Source organism: Macaca nemestrina, chromosome 9 (assembly GCF_043159975.1).
Source record: "Macaca nemestrina isolate mMacNem1 chromosome 9, mMacNem.hap1, whole genome shotgun sequence".
Lineage (NCBI taxonomy): Eukaryota > Metazoa > Chordata > Mammalia > Primates > Cercopithecidae > Macaca > Macaca nemestrina.
Window position 1 is genome coordinate 71858440 of NC_092133.1, and position 21491 is coordinate 71879930.

At 43.7% G+C, this 21491-nt stretch overlaps 1 protein-coding gene across 1 annotated transcript in view; it reads left to right on the forward strand.

Moving 5' to 3' along the window:
- The window catches only part of LRMDA (leucine rich melanocyte differentiation associated), a 1136435-nt gene that overhangs the window by 45943 nt on the left and 1069001 nt on the right, over positions 1-21491 (forward strand). The window lies entirely within an intron of this gene.

Sequence of the window (21491 nt, forward strand, 5' to 3'; positions counted from 1 at the left end):
GGGCAGTGGAAGAGGATGGTAGCATGAGGGGAGCCGGTGACTTCCTTGCTTTCCTTGGAGTTGCAGAACAATGCTAGACTTTTGCAGAGGGGTGGGTGTTTCTACTGTGCTTGGAAGAACCTGGAGACTGGTAGGGGGTGAGGGATCCAGCATGAGGCCTATGGGCCCAGGAACCATAGTAACTGTGCTTTAAGCTTCAAACAAGGTGCAGAGGTTGGTGTTGGTCTCCATGGACTTCTCTCCTCTTGGTTGTCTATTGTGTGCAGTGGCTCACCACCTTCAGGGTGCTAACCCTGAATCAGCAATAGGAAGGAGTCTAAGAACTAGTCTTTGGTGGCCCCACACTTCTGATTCTTGGGTACACCTCTCCCCTTTAATAATATTTTTCCCCCTTTTCCTCAAGACTCGTACCTTCCTGCATTTCTTCTGCCACCATCAACATGGTCTGAGGACCAGGTCAGAAATCCTTTCGCATTAGGATTGAGTTGCCAGAATAAGCTCTGCCTACATTGCATTTATTTGCATTTCAGTGAAGATCAAAACATAAAGATGAGGCCGAGTGCTGTGGCTCACACCTGTAATCCCGGCACTTTGGAAGGCTGAGGCAGGAAGATCACTTGCAGCCAGGAATTTGAGACCAGCCTGGGCAACATGGCAAAATCTTGTCTCTACTAAAAACACAAAAATTAGCTGGGTGTGGTAGCAGGTGCCCGTAATTCCAGCTACTGGAGAGGCTGATGCATGAGAATCACTTGGACCCAGGAGGTGGAGGTTGCAATGAGCTGAGATTACACCACTGCGCTGCAGCCTGCGAGACACAGCGAGACTCAGTCTCAAGAAAACAAAGACCCATAAAGCTGAAGGACAGAAATGTGTTTGAAGGCATTTCAGCCATCAGGAAGAGGGGTCTAGGGTATCCTTCTGAGATGTGGGCTGGGCCAGTGGTGGGGTGGAGCAGGTAGTTGGTTGTGCTGGCTGTGGTGTGGATGATGCCTGTCCTTCCCAGTGCCAAAGCTCACTTGTCTGTAGGGCAGGTCCCTCCTTGTAGGTGCCCTCAGTCTGAGCAGCCCCACTCATTTTCCACTGGAACAGTCATGTCCCCAGAGTACATAAGGTTGTGGGGTCCTGTCCCAGGAGAAGGGCCGCTCACTTCCTAGGTGATGGTGAAGATGTCTGCAGGTCTCAGCACTGGTGGCTTGGGCGAGTCCTGCCCTGCTTTCCCATACCTGAAGGATTCATTCCAGCCTGGGAAGTCTTTGAAGCTTTGGGTCTTCCCTGTTGAATTCCCCAGCCCTGGCCCAGCACATGTGCTTGGTGCAGAGCTGCTGCTGACCTCCCTCATGGGTGGGTTGGTTTGTGAGCTCAGAGCTCGCTTCTGGGCTCTCTGCCTTGAGCAAAGAAGCCAGATTTGAGAGAGGCGAAAGGGCCTGATTACAGTCACATTCTTGGGATATGTCTTCTAGGGACAGACGTTTTCTAACTGCCTTTTTAACAACCATATGTAGTGGTAGTAATAAACCACTTATAATTTCGTCACCTTAATTCTGTTTTTTTTCTAGTTGGGGGGAGGGGCAGGGTGTGATTCTGGTAAGCAAAACACAGTTCCTGCCTTCAGGAAGTTCATCTGTGTTTAAAAAGTTTACTTTTTTTTTTTCTATTGAAAACCGTAATTCTACCCAAAGAGCTGTGTCTCACCCTGCAGACATTGTAGGAGTTGGGGGAGTTGAACTTAAACTTTGAACTAGGCATTTAAAACTTTTAGCAACCCTAAAGGGTGGTTTCTATGATCTCCCTTTCATCTTCAGGGAAATGGAGGCAAAACCTGCCTGAGAACCTACAGCTCCTAAGTAGTGGAGTCCCAGTATTAGACCTTGGTTCTGTCTGTTCTGAGCCTGTGCTCCCTCTGCCAAACCGATCCCTTGATAATGCTGCATACGTTGTTTTGAGTTCTGTTGTTTTTCACTTAATGTATCAAAAGCATTTCACTGTGTTTCTGTAATATTCATGATAATCTTTTTAAATGACTACATGATTTTTCTCCCCATGCTGACGTACTCTAATGTAAACCAGTCCCTGAATGTTGAATTTTTATTTCTAATTTCTTTGCTGTTGGAAATCGAGTGGCAAGTTCTGAAACTCCCTCTTGTCCCCCAAAAGGAACAGCTGGCCTGGTGCAGGTGTAGCCTTTTGAGGGTCTCCATATTGCTTGGGGAATGTGTCTCCCTGTGTCAGGGAAGGCTCATAGAAGGAGAGCTTGGGTTCTTATTCTTGACCCTCTGGCTTCTGGTTCAAGACATACTTCTTTGTTGGGTGCTTCAGAAACCCCTCATCTTCCCTTCTTCCTCAGGGAGAGCCAAAAATCATCTGCCAGGTCTCTTTTTACCCACCAGTTTGCTCATCTTATTCCCCAGTCCCAAATCCATTCTCTATGCTTAAAATGTTCCCTGCCTTCCCTCTTCCAAGTCTTTTCTACCTGCTTCTGTCCAGCCTTCAAATCAGCTCAACATCTATAGCCTCCAGTCCCTCTGCTAATGTTGATTTCTTCTTGCTCCAAACTCCCTGAAACTCCACGCTTTTCAACTTGACACCAAATTATGGTCTGTCATATGAATTCCTATCTCCCAAAAACTGGGTAAGGAAAGAGGCAGAAGGGCCTACCATTCATGCACCCATTATGTACCAGGCTGTCTCCAAGTCTTGCCTCATTTAATCCTCGTAATGATCCATTTGAGGTGGGATCCATTATCCCCTGCTTACAAGAAGAGGGGTAAAGTTGTTTGCTCAAAGTTACCCAAGCCCAGGCAAGAGGAAATGAGTGTCACGTAAGTGGCAGAACTCCCAAATGGCAGGTACCATTTCTTTAACTTCTTATCCATACCCTTTCATGATCAATGTGCAGGGCAAATAGAGCACATAGTAGGTGCTCATTCAGTGGTTATTGAGTTGCATTATTGGGCAGTTTCCTTTATGGGGATGAAAATTCCTCCAGTGCACTGCTGAATCAGGAGGGAAAAATCTAGTCCACCATGTATACGGTGTATGCTTTTCATTTCAAAGTGTGATCTCTACACTTTGGCAAGGGTCAGGTATTGACAAGAGATGGAGAGGAGGGGAAACATCTTGAAGCTGCCTTCTGCCCTGAGCTAGAGCAAAGCCCCACATCTGTTCTTTGTCTTTGTTCTTCAGTTTCCCTCTTTTGCTGAGGTCCTAACAGGAAGCAGGAGGGTGGGTGTGGCAAGATCTTAGAATTGAATGATCTGGGCTTAGGCATTCAAGGTTTGGGGCTTTGGCACAAGAAGGAGATTGGCATGATCTGCCGTGTTGGTCACCTTTAGCTTTGAGTGTCACGTCAGCTTTACCTAGCATGGGGTTTGGTCTGTGCAACAGTTCTAGAGCTTTGCACCTCTTGTTCCCCCATGATGGACCAGGAGAGAGAGAGCTGTTTTGACACCAGATTGTGTGGGAAGCTTTGGAAAGCTATGGAGGTCTTTCCTTTTGCTGTTACCTAGTTCTGGGCTAGTGATATGAGATTGGGTGCAAATCAAAGTTGGACCCAATCAAAGGTATATACCAAAGTGGAGGGAGACCTGGAGCTTTACTGCAGAGGCCAGCATAACACATCATAAGAGAGTCAAGGATGAAAGCTCTAGAAGTGGTAAGGGCTGTGTGTTGGGAGTGGGGGCAGTGCTGAAGAGCTAAAGGAATATAGAGATGGGTACTCTACAGAGATGACAATAAGTGTTACTCAAAATAAGTGTGTCTGGAGGTGATGGGTTTCTGCAGTTCAGTGATTTCTCCACATCAGGATTTGCCAGAGTCTTGTATGCCAGTCTTGCGGTGCAGTCTCCCAGCAGTGGCTCAGCAGCCTGCATTTGGAGATGGAGTTGTTGGTACATCTGCAGAAAGTGCACCTAGGAATGTGGGCTCCAATGGCAGACTGCTCGAGTTCAAATCTCAGCTCGACGGATGTTTGTTACCATGATGCTGGGTGAACTCCTTAACATTTCTGTGGCTCAGTTTCCTCATCTGTGGCATGCTGGTTGTGAGGATTAAATGAGGTGATGCTTGTAGGCTGCCTGTGTAGTGTCTGACTTATGGAAACTGCTCAGTTAAGTGTTAGTGGCTGCTGTTGTTTGTGTAATCATGATCATGGTCATCATCTCACCAGAGATCAAGGTGACTTTCCCCTAGAGCAGTGGTTCTCAGTCAGTGCCCCATCCTCAGCATCAATATCACCCAGGAGTTTGTTGGAAATGCAACGTCTTAGGCTCTATCCTATTGAGTATCAAGTTCGGTAGGTCTAGGGTGAGGTCCAAGAGTTTGCAGTTCTAACAACTTCCCAGGTGATGCTGATGTGCCTAGTTTGTGAACCATGTGAAACAACATCTCCTTGCATTGTGTTCCAAGTAATATCATCTAGAACATGCAGTTGCACACACTGTTCCTCCCACTCCACTATTATCTCTTCTAATGGTTCTATGATTTCTTAGCCAGAATTCCTCCAAAATCAAGGATTCCTGTGATTAATGAAGGAATACCTGGTGTCAGGATGAGCTGTCATAAAGAAGTAAGGCAGTGAGTGTTTCCTGCTCTTTAAACCAGCCTTGTTTGTGTATGTGTCTCAGTTGGGCTGCTATAACAAAATACCATAGACTGGCTGGCTTACAAACAGCACAAATTCATTTCTCACAGTGATGAGGGCTGGGAAGTCTAAGGTCAAGGGGCTGGCAGATTCAGTGTCCGGTTCCTCATAGGTGGCTGTCTTCTGATTTTAGCATGGCAGAAGGGGCAAGGGGTCTCTTTCTGGATCCATTCATGAGATGCTGCCCCTATGACCTCATCATCTCCCAAAGGCTCTGCCTCCTGATACCATCATCTTGAGGGTGAGGATCCAACATATGAATTTCAGGGAAGGTGGGATGCAAACATCTAGACCCTAGCAGTACAGGTTAGACTTGCTACTACAATAGACCCTCTGTCAGGCGACTTTGCTACAAGGCAGTTTGCTTTATATCTGGGAGGGTAGTCAGAGTGGGATGTATCCTGAGCCCCTCATTGTAATACCAGTGCACTTTGTATTGTGTCCTATTTCTTGGGGGCTGGCCCCTTCAATGGGTTGTAAGACGTGTGTGCACAGGAGTGTGTGACACAGTACTTGATTAATTTGAGAAACGTGGCTTTGAGGTGTGACCCTGAAGACCCCTGCCAGTGTCACTTCCTATGGGAAATTGTCCCTAATACTTGGCGCTGGTCTCTTTAAAGGTGTGTATCACACTGCAGGGCTGGTGTTTCTGTATTTCACTGTCTGCCCACCATACTCTGTGTTCATTGAAGGTGGAAACTAGGTATCTGTAGCCCAGCACCTGCACATAGTCATGTTCAAATGTCTTTCTTGAGAAACACTAAGTCTCCTCTGAGGACATCAGCATAAGATCCCCATGCTGTTGCTGGGGTCCTGGGAGAGCACTGGAGATGAGCATCTGGTGGGCCCTGATGCTGCACCCCTGGTTGGGCACATGGAATTCTGAAGACCCAGGAGGCCATAGTGCTTCAGTTTTCTCCCTCTGGTCCCAGCTGCTTCCTTTCTGAGTTTCCTGGGGAGATGATCCTCCTGTGAGTCCTCTTGGGAGGCTGTCCCTGGAGATTAGCATGGGTGTTAGGTCGCTAGAGCCCATGCCTTGTGGATGGGGAGGACCCAGGAGCCTGGGTGAGGAAGGAATCGTGCAGGAGTCAGGGGCCGTCTTGGGGTAAGCCTGTCCTCCTCCCTGCTCCAATTTTCCTAACCAGTGTGTTGGTTTCAAGAACCTGGGACTGCTTCCGAGAGATAATTGGATCACTGAGTCCTGCTCGTTAGTCAAGTAAAGTAGTCTTTTTCCTAAAGAAACGGGTGAAGTGCTGATCATTGAAGCCCATTGTTTCAGGTAATTCATGGTTTGGTATCTAGGCTCCTTTGAAGTAAAAAGACTCCAAAATGTAAACCTTTCTGCTATAATAGAATCCGCTTGTGTTATTTAAATCCCGGGGTTTTACATTACAATAGTCGCCCATCAGGCTTGGAGAGAAATGGAACTGTCTCTGACAATACCGTATGTGGTGTTCTCGCTGGCTTAAAATTAAACCTAATCAGGAGGTGTCACTGAAGTCTGTGCTGAGTAAATGATGGAGCATAAAATAAAATGATTTATACCACTTCCCCCCAATAGGCAGTGCTTTTTAATGTTTTTCTCCTTCTGAAAGAAGGTGTGGGTATTGAAAGTGATTTTTGATTGTTTTTCTTAAGTAGTCCAAGACCACAATATTCTAAGGGCCGCCCTCCCTTCTTTCCCCCATGGTTGACTCTTGCTTGAACTTTCACGATGTGCAAACATTAGAATATTCTGACAGCTTCACTGGAGATTCTCTAATCTGACCCATCAGAATGGAAATTGGAGGCCAACCCTTTCAGGAGTTGCTGGAATCAGCACTTAAAGTGTTGTGATCCAAGTCTTGTTCTCACTGGGCTTCTGTTTCAAGACCATTGCGCTTGGGTTAAGTTGATTGGTTTTATGGCATCATGTAAAGTTAATTTTTTAAAAAATCACTGCTTGTGAATGTGGGGCCTAAATAGAAATAGTTTGCACATGTGTGGCCTCAAGCTCTGTGAGGGAGTGTAGTAACTTCAGTTCTCCAGAGGACGTGAGGCAGGGCTGAATGCCACCCTGCCCTCCTACCCCAAATATTTGCAGACTCAGCCCATCTAATTCCTCCTCAAATTTGTTCTTGTCTCCTTTATCTCAGTTAGTGGTGTTGCCATCCTCCTGACGCCCCAGGTTCACCTCTAAGTTCACGTTCTCACACCCTTAAGGATCGCCATGTCTGCCCCTATCTCTTACACCTTGCCAACAAAGCAGGAATTGCCTAGAGTCACAGTCTGATCCAAGTTGCTTCCCTGCTCAAAACTAGGGTCTGTAGAATCTAGGCCAACCTTGGAGCCAGCAGGTGACTTTTCTAGCTCAGCTTCCTCTTTGCCTGAGCTCCAGCTGCATGAACTGACTCGGTGTGTCTTGTGTTTTCCCGGCTCATGGTGTTTGTTTATGCTGGACCCCTTGTATTAGTTTTCCAGGGCTGCTGTAACAAAATACCACAGACTTCGTGGCTTAAACGACAGAAATTTATTTTCTCACAGTTCTGGAGGCTCAAAATCCAAGATGAAAGTGTCGGGAGAATTGATTTCTTCTGAGGCCCCTCTCCTTGGCTTGCAGAAAGCTGTGTTCTCACTGTGTCTCTATATGGCCTTCCCTCTGTATGTCTATCTGTGTCCTGATCACCTCCTCCTCCTCTTCTCTGTTTCTTTTTTTTTTTTTGGAGGCATGGTCTTGTTCTATCTCTCAGGCTGGAGTACAGTGACGCCAACACAGCTCACTGCTGCCTTGAACTCCTGGGCCCCAGTGATTCTCCCACCTCAGCTTCCCAAGTAGATAGGACTGCAGGTGTATACCATCATGCCTAGCTAATTTTTCTAGAGATGGGGTCTTGCTATATTGCCCAGGTTGGTCTTGAACTCCTGGCCTCAAGCAGTCCTCTCGCCTCGGCCTCCCAAAGCACTAATCTCTTCTTCTTGTGAAGACACCAGTCATGTTGGATTAGGGCCCACCCTAATAACCTCATTTTAACTTAATTATCTCTTTAAAGACCCTATCTCCCATTCTGAGATTCTGGATTAGAACTTCAACATACAAATTTCTTTTGGGGGACGGGTACAATTCAGCCCGTAATACCCTTCTGCAAGGAAAGCCCTTATTTCTACCTCTGCCTGTCAAACACCTACATGTTCAAGGCTCACTCTGAATGTCATGTTTCCATAAACTTCTCCCTAACTCTGTGCATGGTTGCTCTGCTGCCTTTTGTGTTCTGGGAGGCCCCTATGGCAGCCAAGTCCCCAGGTGCGACTGCTGTCATGAAGGCTGGAGTTTTGCTTCCACCTCTTAGGGACACGAGGCTTGTATAGCTCCTGGGGCCCACGAGGCTTGTATAGCTCCTGGGGCCCTGCTGTCCCCACCATAAGCAGTCCCTTTGGGCTAAGCATCACTCAGGGTGTACCATGTGTGGCCACCTGTATAATTCATGAGGGAGGACTGTGTCACCCAGGCACCGCTGCTCATTTGCAAGAATTATGGGCTTTGACAGAACTCCCTGTCATGCAGGCCTCCTTGTCATATCTGTAGTAATTACTATTCCTCTTCTAATTACTTATCTTATCCACATGGCCCCTTTCAGCTGCAGCACAGGAGACTCCTGTCCTCTCCTGCAGAGGCAGCTGGGTCACTGCCACTGCTTCCGTGGCCCCCGAGGCACAGCCTCTGCTGAGGCCTCCTTTCGGGGTTCTGAGCCGTGCCTCATTTAGACCATTGCGCTGAAGGACCACAGGCCTGGGAGGAGGTCTTTAAGTCTGTGTGCAGCTGATCACCAGCTCCAAGCTGCCAGCATTCACCTTGGGAGGAAGCAGCTCTCCCCTAAGATTCCAACTTGCTCCAAATCAGGTGGAGAAAAATAGCAAAGAGAACATCATATTTAAGAGTTTGAATGTGCTGAGTGGATGCTTTGGAAACCTAACCTCAGGCAAAAGGTCCTTGGTTCAGGCTTGGTGACTGATGTTGCATTGTCTGCTGTTAATAACCTAGAGATTGAAGACCCAAATAGGCCATATTTTTGCCTGTCAACAGGGAATCTCCAATCTTTTAACTTCTTTAGTTTCAATATTTGATTTTGCTTGGGTTCACCTCTGCAGTTGCTTTGCCTCGTCCCTGATCACCTTACTGTATTTAATTGACTGAATTAAGGTTTCTGTTTCAACATAAGTACTTAGCATTTTGCATTTAAAAGGCTGTTCTTTAATAACTTTGGAAGAAGTTGACTGATTTTAATGAAATTCTATCCATTATAAAAGGCATTCACATACACCTCAGATTTTATTTAAATGCAGTCTGTCCCCTTGAAATGAAATGGCAATGGGCAAAAGTCTCCAAAAAGACCATTTCTTCAATAATACATAATGGATTTCAGTGGAAATTGGTGCGTTTTTACAAGGTATGGAGATATTATCCCACCTGTGTGAATCTACCTAAAAGAGTGTCTGCGTAACCAGTGATGGTGAGTTAGAAATGGACCTCTCTGGTCTCAATGCTTGACTTCAGTCTGATCTTTGCACTACTCCTTAACTGCTGACCTCACTCCCTGCCCTGCCATGTACGTCCTCTGTGTACCCTAGGAACTTGTATGTAGTTTATTTGTATCTGGACCTGCACCCCCAGCTTCTGTCTTGGCTTCATTTAATCTCCCTCTTGGCTTCAATGCCTTCGGGGATCTCCTTCAAGAAAGGGCCATTTCTGGTTCCCTCTAGCTCGCAGGGCTCCTTCCTGCAACAGAAAATGTTCCTGCCTTCACAGAGTTTACATTTTAGTAAGTGGATTGGGAGGTTGCGGCCAAGTGTTTAGTGAGGTGATTCTTAGGGAAAGCTTAGGCTTCTCTGAGAACACCTAAAAAGTACACCCAACAGGCTGGGCATGGTGGCTCATGCCTGTAATCCCAGCACTTTGGGAGGCCAAGGCGGGTGGATCACGAGGTCAGGAGATCAGGAACAGCCTGGATAACACGGTGAAAACCCGTCTCTACTAAAAATACAAAAAATTAGCCAGGCGTGGTGGCGGGCACCTGTAGTCCCAGCTACATGGGAGGCTGAGGCAGGAGAATGATGTGAACCCAGGAGGTGGAGCTTGTAGTGAGCTGAGGTCGCACCACTGCACTCTAGCCTGGGCGACAGAGCGAGACTCCGTCTAAAAAAAAAAAGTATACCCAACCTTGGGAGGAGGGAAGGACATCAGGAAGAGGCATCCTGAAGGAGCCGCTCATTCATTCATTCATTCATTTACTCACTCACTTTATAGAGCCATTGGGCATGTAGTGGATAGTCACTGGGAAACAGCAATGAAAAGGCGGGCAGCATCTGTGTCCTCATGAAGCTTGCATTTTAGTGAGGAGAGCTGGCCAAGAAAGGTGGCCTTGGGACCTGAAGAGTGTTTCAGGCGGAGGGAACACAACAATGTCCAGATCTCAGGCAGAACGAGTGTATTCAAGGGACACAACAGGGAAGGCAGAGGCAAGATCACAAAGGGACTTGTAAACCCTTTGTTAAGGCATCTGGACTTTATTAATAGGCTAAGGGCTTGCCACTTTTGAGGGTTTTAGGTTGGAGAGTGGCACAGTCATGTTTGTATTTTAGCAAGATCACTTTGGTTGTGGAGAGAATGGGCTGGGGATGCAGGTTAGGAGACGAGTTAGGAGGTTGTAGAGTCCTCCAGACGAGGCAGAGGCCTGCCTTGGAGCAGTGGAGTGGGGAAGAAGAGTAGATGAACCTGATGGGATTTTAGAGGTGGTTTTGATGGTATTTGTGTTGAGTGGATGTGGAGGGGTGAGGCATGGGAGGAACCACAGCTAACTCTTGGGTTTTTTGTTGGAACAACTGGATCAAAGATGGAGGCCATCTCTGTGAAGGCGAAGCTGGGGAGGAACAGGGTTTTCAGGATGGAGGGGATGAGGGGCAGATGAACTGCATTTGGGACACATTGGGTTTGAGGTGCCTTTGGGCCATCCATGTGGAAATGTCCAGGATGCAGTAGATATATAGCTGTAGGGTTGAGAGTGTAGTTTCAGAAGGAATCAGAATAATGAGGTTTTGAGAGCATGGGAGTAGAGAGGGGATGAATTTGCTTGGGGTTGGGTGGGGCAGTTTAGGATGAGAAGAGATTATAGGGTGAATCTGAGGATTGAAGGAATGAACTGAGGGTGAGCAACGAGAGAGTAGAGGAAACCAGCAGATTTGTGCTTTGCCAGAGGCTGGGGAAAGAGAAATTTAAAGAAGAGGAAGTGTTCATTAAGGTTACATGCTGCAAAGAGGAAAAATAGGATGAGATCTTGGAATAGCCATTGGATTTAGTGGTAGGGAGGTAGGTAGTGACCTTGGGAAGAAAGATTTGATAGAATAGTGGGCTTTTCTGTTCACATAATATTCTCTAAACACTTTCAGTTTTCTTCATCCTCATCAACAACCATGTTAGTCCAAGGCATCATCATCTTTCACCTGGACTTTTGCAGTAACCTCTTAATAGGTCCACTCACTCATCCTCTATTCCACAGAGAGAGATCTTTTGGAGAGGCAAATCTGATTATGCGATTTTCTAACTTGGCATCTTTTAATGGTTTTATACTGTTAGGATGAAGGCAGCAAACTCTTTGACATGGTTCTGCTTCTTTATCTCTCTTCATCTTATACCACATTCTCCCTCTCTCTGCCCAGCCACACCATTCTTTCTTAAATGCCTTGCACTGGTCGTGTCTCCTTTGCCCATGGGGACTTTGCACATGCTGTTCTCTTTGCTTGGAAGTCTCTTACTCCCACCTTTCCACCTGCTTAATTCCTACTTGTCTTTCAGATTTCAGTTTCAGCTATGCTTTCTTTCTGACCTTCCTCACATGACCAAATCTCTCCGTTAGGTGTTCTTATAACATCACGTGCCTCTCTCTTATGGCTGTGGCAGATTCTGTTATGTTCCTAGTTATTCTCCCTCCCGGTATCTGTGCCCTTTGCTGTGTGGCTTTGCAGTGCCTCCCTCAGAGTGTATACTCCTGACCACTGATGTTAGGCATGGTCATGGAACTTGCTCAGGCCAGGGAAACGTAGGTGGAGGGAAGAGCATACCAGTTCTGAGCTAGACCTTAGAATTGCATGTTCTGTTTGGCCTATTGAGCTTCTGCCATTGCCCATTCTGAGACTGGACCTCACCATGAACTCATATGGAGCAGACCTAAGCCTGTCCTGCAGTCTGCAACCTGGATTCTACCTAGCCTAGCCAAGTTGTAGCCGATTTGCAGATATAGGAGAATAAATGATTGTTATTTCAAACCACTGAATTTTGATGTAGCTTGTTAGGCAGAATTATCTTGGCAGTAGATGGCTGATTTGAGAGCCACTATAGTTGCAGTTTTATGCATATTGATATTATTTATGTCTGTCTTTTCAACTAAAATTTAAGTTCTGTGAGGGTACGCTCAGGTCTGTTACTGTGCGCGTATTTCCTGGCGTGCTGCACAGGGTCTGACACATGGTAGATGTGCAGCACATAATTGTTAAGTGACTGAGTAGAGTCTGTGTCAGCTCAACTATATCCCTATCCTAGGAGTTTACTGGTTCTGGTGAAATCAGCCCACTGCCAGGGGTATAAGGATACATCATGCGTTCAATTATAATACTTCACTGACCTGAAACAAATATGATAGCTTTTAGAAATGCATGTTTTCTGTAATTTACAAAAGAAATTTTGATAAAATATTGGTTTGCAATAGAGTGGCATGAATCGTAGGGAAAACATATTCCATTTGCAATCTCGAAGCAAATATATGTTAATCACATTTTCAGCCTAGTTAATCTTTCCTTTCCTTTGCTTTGCTTTCCTTTCCTTTTTTTTTCTTTTCTTCCTTCCTTCCTTTTTTTTTTTTTTTTGAGACAGAGTCTCACTCTGTAGCCCAAGCTGGAGTGCAGTGGCACCATCTCGGCTCACTGCAACCTTCACCTCCCTGGCTCAAGCAATTCTTGTGCCTCAGCCCCCTGAGTAGCTGGGATTATAGGTGCGCACCACCACGCCTGGCTAATTTTTTATTTTAGTAGAGACGGGGTTTCACCATGTTACCCAGGCTGGTCTTGAACTCCCGAGCTCAGGCGATCTGCCCGCCTCAGGCTCCTAAAGTGCTGGAATTACAGGTGTGAGCCACCACACCCCACCCATCATTTCTTTATATAGATTGCTGTTTATGACATTCATCATTTTCCCCATGAACATATAGGTACAGTTTCATAGATAATTTCTACATTAAAAACAGAGATCAAGCCTTTAAGATCTGGTGTTGATTTAGGAGTTAATTTTGGCTAAGTTGACAAAAATACCCATAGAATTTAATATCTCTGTCTTGAGGGGGAAAAGGTATCTTGTTATAGGGAAGGAATATAGGGCTTGGAGTCAAAGGACATATATTTACTAGCTCTGTGACCATGAAAAGTGATTTGACCTTCTTGACCTTTATTTTCTGCACCTATAAAACAGGATTAATACCTACTTCATAGCATTGTGAAAGTGCTTTGCAAAAATAAAAGGGCTTGTAAGTTATAGTTAATTGAATGAAATGGAATGAATCAAAATTGAATAAAGAATAAAACTTGGATTTTTAAAATACTAATTTTATAATAAGCCACCTTACTACTGTCTCTTTTCTAAAAGTTTTTCAGTTCTCCTGGAATTTGGGAGTATATAATTGTGTCATATGAAAAAAAATCATTTTGCTTCTTTCTAATTTTTATGCTTCTCATTTTTTTTCCTTCTCTAATTGCATTGGCTAGTATGGAGAGTTTTTTTTTTTTTTTTTTTTAATGATTTTTCAGGTGGTATTACTTTAACTTCAGTGCTTTTTTGGCATTTATGGACATGACCATGTGGTCTTCCCCCCACCACCACCCTTTTTTTTGAGACAGGACCTCACTTTATGACCCAGGCTGGAATACAGTGGCTTGACCATGGCTCGCTGCAACCTCTGCTTCCTGGGCTTAAGCAATCCTCCCACCTCAACCTCCCAAGTAGCTGGGACTACAGGAATGGGCCACCACACCTTTTTTGTATTTTTTATAGAGATGAGGTTTTGCCATGTTGCCCAGGCTAGTCTCAAACTCCTAGGCTCAAGCAGTCTTCCCATCTTGGCCTCTCAAAGTGCTGGGATTACAGACATGTGCCTGGCCCTTCTAAGATTGTCTAGCCTACTAATATGATAAACTATATTAGATTTCTTAATATTGGGGTACTTATAAATCCTCTTAAAAAACCTCCCTTAGTAGTGACATCACTACTTAGTTGTGAAAAGAACATTTTAAAATTTCTGTGAAGTGTGATGTAATACTCATTTAATGGTTATCTAGGTTCTATTTGCTAATATTTTAAGATTTTTGCATTGGTTTTCGTTAAGAGTAATTGGCTGGAATTTTCTTTTACTATGCTGCATTTTTCAGGATTTGTTCTGTGTTTATTATGGACTGAATTGTTTCTCATCCAAAATCCATATGTTGAAGCCCTAATTGCCAATGTGACTATATTTGGAGATGAGGCCTTTAGGAAGGTAATTAAGGTTAAATGAGGCCACAAGGGTGGGGCCCTAATCCAATAGGACTAGTGTCCTTACGAGAAGAGGAAGAGACACCAGAGAGCTCTGTCTCACCTCATATGCACAGAGATGAGGCTGTGTGAGACACAGTAAGAAGGTGACCGTCTACAATCCAGGAAAAGAGGCCTCACTGGAAGCCAACCCTAATGGCACCTTGATCTTGGACCTCTAGCCTCTGGAATTGTGAGAAAATAAATTTCTCTTGTGTAAGCAACCTAGTCTGTGATCTTTTGTTATGGCAGCCAGAGCAGACTAATACAATGTTATACTTACATTTGAAAGTATAGAAAAGTAAAACTATTTAAAATATTTTCCTATGTTCTAGAACAAACAATTCAGATAGCATTTGTTATCCATTCCTTGAAGGAATAGGTAAAACTTACCTGTAAAATACTTGGGGCCAGGCGTTTGTTAGTTATCTCTGTTAACTTTATCAATATCTGCTATAGCACTTTGTTTATTTAAACTTTTAGTATTTTCTGGACTTAGTTTTGATGATTTATATTGTCCTGGAAAACATCCAGTTTATCCAGGTTTTCAAATATATTGGAATAAGGTTGAGAAAAATCATCTATTTGATGTCTTTTAATTTATTCTGTATCTGGGGTTCTATATACAGTCTCATCCTTATTTTGACTATATTTTCTGCTCTTTTCCTTGATTTTTGGTTTTGTAGTTGATTACTATTTTAATAATGCCTGGATTTATTTTTAGCACTATTTTCTTTTTCTTTTTTGAGACAGAGTCTTACTCTGTCACCTAGGCTAGAGTGCGGTGGCGTGATCTCAGCTCAGTGCAACTCCACCTTCAGGGTTTAAGTGATTCTCATGCCTCAGCCTCCTGAGTAGCTGGCACTACAGGTGTGTGCCACCATGCCCAGCTATTGTGTGTGTGTGTGTGTGTATGTATGTGTATATATATGTATTTCTTTTTTTTTTTTTGAGATGCAGTCTCTGTTGCCCAGGCTGGAGTGCAGCAATCTCAGCGTACTGCAACCTCCGCTTCCCGGGTTCAAGCGATTCTCCTGCCTGAGCCTCCTAAGTAGCTGGGATTACAGGCACGCACCACCATGCCTGGCTAATTTTTGCACTTTTAGTAGAAACAGTGTTTTGCTGTGTTGGCTAAGTTGGTCTCAAACACCTGACCTCAAGTGATCTGCCCGCCTTGGCCTCCCAAAGTGCTGGGGTTACAGATGTGAGCCACTGTGCCCGGCCACTATTTTATAATTTCTTATTAATTATTGTTTTTATCTCTACCAATTGTTTGCTTTCCTTGTTTATTTTTATTTTTTGATTTTGAGCTGCTCACTTCATTTAAGCATTTTAACTCTTTCTTGCTTAGAACTGTGCGTATTTAAAGCTATGAGTTTTCCTCTGAGCACTGCTTTGTGTCCTATGGGTTCTAACACACAATGTTTGCATTTTTGTGTTCTAGGTATTTTAGGATTTTCATTTAATTTTCTCTTGTCATAAAAGTTGTTGAAGAGAGTGTTTTCAAATTTCTGTGAGATGTGATCAGAGAATGTGATCTATATATACACTATTTCTACTTCTTGGAATTTAGGTATTTTTTGTGACCTATTAGATGATTAAGTTTTGTAAATAGGCACTTAAAAAATTGTGTCTTTATTTTTACACTATAGCATTCAAAATCTATCAGATATCCTGATGAATTGATACTGTGCTTCTTGTAGTTCTTGTTTTTGATCCACTTGACTTAACATGGCCCAATGCTTACAGAGGCATTGTTATTCATTATTATGCTAAGAACTTCAGGTTCTATATAGAGGATATAAATTTCGCCTTGAATTTATTAAAGAGACAAATTGATCTTGTTCCACAAAATGCTGGTAGTGCATAGGAATTGACTGAGATAGCATCTTGAGGTGGGGTAAGGGAGGAAAGCTTTATGCAGGAGATGAGTCTTGAAGAGCAAGTAGACATTAGGAGCTAGAGAATTTGTAAAGGGGCATTCTGGTTTGGAGGGCAACATGAGCAAAGTTGGGCCTCGGGTGCATCTGGCATGTTGGGGAGAAGGCATACACCCTCCTCCTTGGGCTTGCTCTCTATGACGGCTGTAGCGGTTGAGTCAGGGTCCCATGGGTCCAGTTATCTCCTTCAGTTGACTCTGCATAAGCATCTCTATTGGGGCCATCCCAACCATATCATCAGACTACTTTGCAGCAGTGGAGGACAGCACATGATAATTTGTTCTTCAGGCCACTCTGCTGCTATGCTCTCAGCTTTGCATTTTTACTGGAGAGCCGAAATTGGCAAGCACCTCAGTTTGATAGCATTAGCTCAGTATTTGAACATTAATCAGGCAGACGAAGGGATTTTAACAGAAGAATTACAGTGTCTGATATGTACTTGCTATATGGAGTTGTTTTGTCAGATGACCTCAGTAAATTACCAAATATTTAATACTGTTGATAAATCAAATGATGTGTGGTCGGTAGGAAGTGAAGGTATTTAAATAATTAAGCAGTTCTTTCTCGAGCCTCTTTATATGATGATTTTCTAGACTTCAAATCAGCTTTCCTCATCCAGCCTCCATATAATATATAGTTATTTCAAATCAGCTTTACTTACTGAGCTTTTTCTAGTAATTGAGCTTTGTCAGCAAAAACTGTGTGTACCAGCAAATGGTGAATGATGGGCTCATGTCAGAAAGGAGCTTGAGAGGTGCTTTCTGTTGTTAGATGGATGGGTCTGGAGCCAGGACTTGAAGCTCTCTGAGTGTAATAGTTTCAGAGAAAAGATATGTCTGAAATAGGGGTGAGTGCTCCATCACTCAAAAGCTGGTATTTCACACACCCAAGCCAAATGCTACATGTGCTGTTGAAATCATGGTTTCATGTTTGGGAGGTGTGGGAGGTGTGGGAGGTGTTTTAGTATAATCTTGGTCATGGTTTCTTCTCCGACCCTTCATTCCTATTCTCTTACAGCTAGAACCCAGCGTTCTGGGCAGAATAGCAGGCAGCACAGTAGCTACTGAGATTATAACAGGTCGGTTTATGGAGCTGTGACCACAACTCTCCACAAGCCAGTGCTTTCTCGTGTAAGCACCCTCAGTATCCAAGTGCTGAGTGTCTGTGAGTGGTCTGGGCTTTGCAGGGTCGGCCAAGCCCTTGGAAGAGTAGGCTTTGTTAGCTGGGGAGTCATCGCTTCATGCAGGCCCTGAGGATGGAGCATCCTGAGTGGACTGATAGAGATGGGGCATGGGTCACTCTGAGGGTTTGAGCCACTTCTGCCATTTTTGAATTTCTGGTTTGAACTGCAGGATTGTGCTGAGTTTGGTACAGACTAATTTCTCTGTTGGCAGCACATGATGTATCAGCTCATGTGTCGGTTGGTTTGATGCCACTCTGGACCTTGAGCATTCCAAAGGGCTATTGAGGGAGACACCTGACTTATGGCATAAAATGGGGTACCTGAATTTGGGAGGCTGAGAATGCTAAATGGTGTATGCCCTGCCTCTATTTTATTGCTGAATTGTGTCTTTCAGTGGAGGTTCTTAGAGGCTATTCAACAAAGCCTATGCTGTCAGCTAAAAGGCTTTTAGGACTTCATAATCACGGCACAGTATCTTTTCCTTTTTCAAAAAAAAGAGAACTTTTCCTTTCTTTTCCCCACCTTTTTGAAATTGTTAGCCTTCATGTGAACTGAAAGGGACTTCAAAACATTGGAAGAAAATAGTCTGAAAGCTCCGAGTGTGCTTGGCTCCTGGTAGGTATGAAGACTTGATAAAGAGGCATCTTTTGCACTGACAGGTGTTTGTATGCCAGTGCAGTGAGGGCTTTTGATGACAAAGCCACTTAGTTTTCTCTAGCTTACCCTTCCCTTTGTGCAGAGGAGTTAGGAAAACTCTAATAAAGTAACTAAATAATAAGGATAAAAAGTTATCATTGTTGTTTTCTTCTTCATTTCCTCTTTTCTGCCCACTGGATTTTTGAGACTCACTTTCCAGGCATTAAGTAAGCAAGAGGCAGAGGTGAGGAAGGGAGTGTCTGTCACTGTCCCTGTGGTTCTGGAATATGCTGCTATTCAAAGGTCTAGCATGAGCAGCAACCTCCTTCTTGAAGCCAAAGGAAAATTTAGATGGGTGGCAGCGCTATGGCTGAGGGTGGGTATGGAAAGGAGGGGCACTAGGTGGGAATGCTAAAATACTGCCTTTCTGTTCCCCAGAAGTGCAGTCGCTTATGTTTCCCTTTATGGCCAAGAGCCCCCTTAACCCTCAGCATACAGTTTTCTTTCCCTTCATGGGAACCAACTGAAATTGGCAAACTGACCGTTTGTGATGAGTTATCTCAGTCCTCACATGAGTTCTTACATGAGTCCCTCTACGACCTTGTGCACCTTTCCCAGAAAGATAAATTACATAGGTTACAACCAAAGGAGGATGTAATGCCTACTTGTTATTTCATGTGGCTTGTAAGAACCAGAGAGGGACCTCCTTGCTGGACTGCCTCAGCCATGGAGTAAAGAGTTAGGACATCTCACTGTGCAGCAGTCACCCCGTTGTGGACAAAACTATGTCAACCTCCTTGGATTTTTAGTAAAAAAAAAAAAAAAAGAAATTTCACTAGCTGAGAATGACAATGAAATGGAGTGTTGCTGAATATTGTTCTAAGGAAACAAAAGGGGGTAGCTGAAAACTTCCTTGACTGGTCTCTGTGACTTGGTGTCCAGAAATATTCATCTCATTATTTCATATGAAGAACAAAATTGGGCCAAGCCCAGATTTTGCTAACAACCCCCAATAAGTTGCCCTTTCAGCTGTATGTGAAAGTTAGTCCTTTGGATTTCAAGTTGTTTATTTGGGATTCTCAAACATTAAGACTTGTGTGAGAGGAAGTTGGATCCTGTGTGTGAGCCACACTTTTTAATGGCTGGCAAGTAGGATTGTACGATGTTGGAGTTTGAAGTGGGCTCTGAGCTCATCAGCTCTTACCTTCTTACGTTTTAAAAAGAGGAAAATAAGTCTTCCAGCCTCTACTCCTTGGTTCCTCTCACCAAGCCTTGTTATCACCAGGACGTGTTAGATTGTTTGGGTTTGTAGTTTGTGCTTGAGGGGGCTTGAGTGCTAGAACTATTCCATTGAAAATGGTCCTTGTTGGGGAAAAACAAGGATTGGACTTAAGAGAAATGCTACGAGCCTATTTGATGAGGATAGTATAATAATGCTCCATGGATGATAAGAATAATGGCAATATTTATTATCTTTTACTATGTATCAGGTACTAGTGCTCAATTGTTTATACGTGTTCTCATTTAACTCTTACAACAACCCAATGGGATATTGATAGAGGCAGTAATGGTGGTGGTAATGGTAAGGAATAATGATTATAGCAATTACTTTGCCTGCTTTATGTGGCTCATCTCATTTGTGTCTTACAATAATCCTATGTGTAAGGCACTGTTTATTATCTTTGCTACTCTCTAGATGGAAGAGATAGAGGCTCCAAGATGTTATGTAACTTGCCCAAGGAGCTGGAATGTCATCTGGTTTCAAAGTCTACTCCTATCAATCTTTCTGAACACATATAATTAACTAAATAGAGATGTTCTCTGATGGGCACTTAATAAAAATTAGTGATGATGAGAAGTATTTTGGCCAAGAAGATGTATGTGCACATATGACATACACACACACACACACACACACACACACAGAGTCAACTTCTGATTTTCTGCTTTGGGGCTAACCCTCTAATTGTGAATTCTAGAATGTCAGCTTCTTTTTCACTCAGCATGTTTTCACCCTTGCCTAGCTGTTGGGGTCAAGGAATAGAAACTCATTTAACCTAATTCTAAGCAGAATATCTTTAGGAAGATTGTAATAATCACACAGTTATAGAATATTAGAATTGAACAAACATATGGAGACATGAAAGTGAACCATTTAATTTTAGAGAGGAGACTCAGGCCCTCCAGAGAGGCATTAATTATCCCAAGGCCTCTAGTTGATTAGTTCAGGGATTGCAACTAGATTTTGGGATATCTGCCTCCTGATCCAATGTTTTTCCCTTTGTGTGACCCTACCACTCAATGGTCTAGACTCTGAAGCCAAGAAGAAATTGTGTTTTGTCTGTTTTGAAGTATGGGTATCACTGATACTCCTCTGCTGATGTGGCTGATGTGTTGTTGACTGTGATACTGTTTTTAGGTTCTTGTGGGTTTAGGTCACATTTGCAATGGAAGCAACCTCTCCTCTCCCATCCGATTCCTTGTGTCAGGAGCACACTAATACTTTTTCCTCTAACAGAGAATTTTTTTTTGTGGGCCTAGTGGACCAAGATAGTTAAGGAATTAAATTGACCTCCACTCCCACCTACCCCATACCATCAGGAAGGAAGGAGAGGCAGCATTATTAATAGAAATGCATTTTCTTTGAAGCTTGAATTTATTTTCTGAAAGAATATTCTTTCCTGACTTGGAAGAATTATTATTTGGTTGTAGGCATTTTATTGTGTAGCTTCGTGTCATTATTGCATTGAGTGTGTTGCTATAGCTCCCACCAACTGTTTTAAGATGTTTTGAGACTGTGCTTTATATTATAAGGAAAGTATTTGTCACTCGGACTCTCAGAATTGAATTTGCCTGAATTAATTATGATTTGCACTCCATCCCCCTGGGCGGTATTGTGGGGGAGAGGTAATCCTTTCTGATGTCATATAGAAAATCAATTCTGGCCTGCGGCACTGGCTAGTTGCTTGAGTGGGGGAACTTGTCACCCACTGTATGGTCTTTATTTCCCATTTTTCTTGGCCCTTTGTTATGTATTACTTTCTCTGGGCTGGTTTAAGCAGTCGCCAGGGCCAGGGAGCAGTGCTTGGAGTGATGGACAAGGATACTCTCCCATAAAGAAAATCACAAGGGCCCCAAGTTGGGTAATAAAAGGCCTTGTCAGTGGCTTTTCTTGTGTAGTCAGCATTGTTTATAGAGTGTTTTCCACTGAGAAACATAGACACTTTCTCTTTGGCCTAGGGGATAAGACAAGTTGAATGGCACTTGGTCAGATGTAGGGATTTGGTCTTGACTGGTTTGAGAATGTGCTTTCTTCTCTGTCCTCCCTGAGGTCTCCCTTTGTTCCTTGGAATATGTTCCTCTTTCTTAATTTCAAGATGGGAAACTCCTTTGTCTTACAAAACTCCATGAGCAAACGTAAGAGCAAAACAATTGATAAATGTTTGTAACAACTATGACAAGCATAGGGTTGATATCCTTACTATATAAATAGCTGCTACAAAA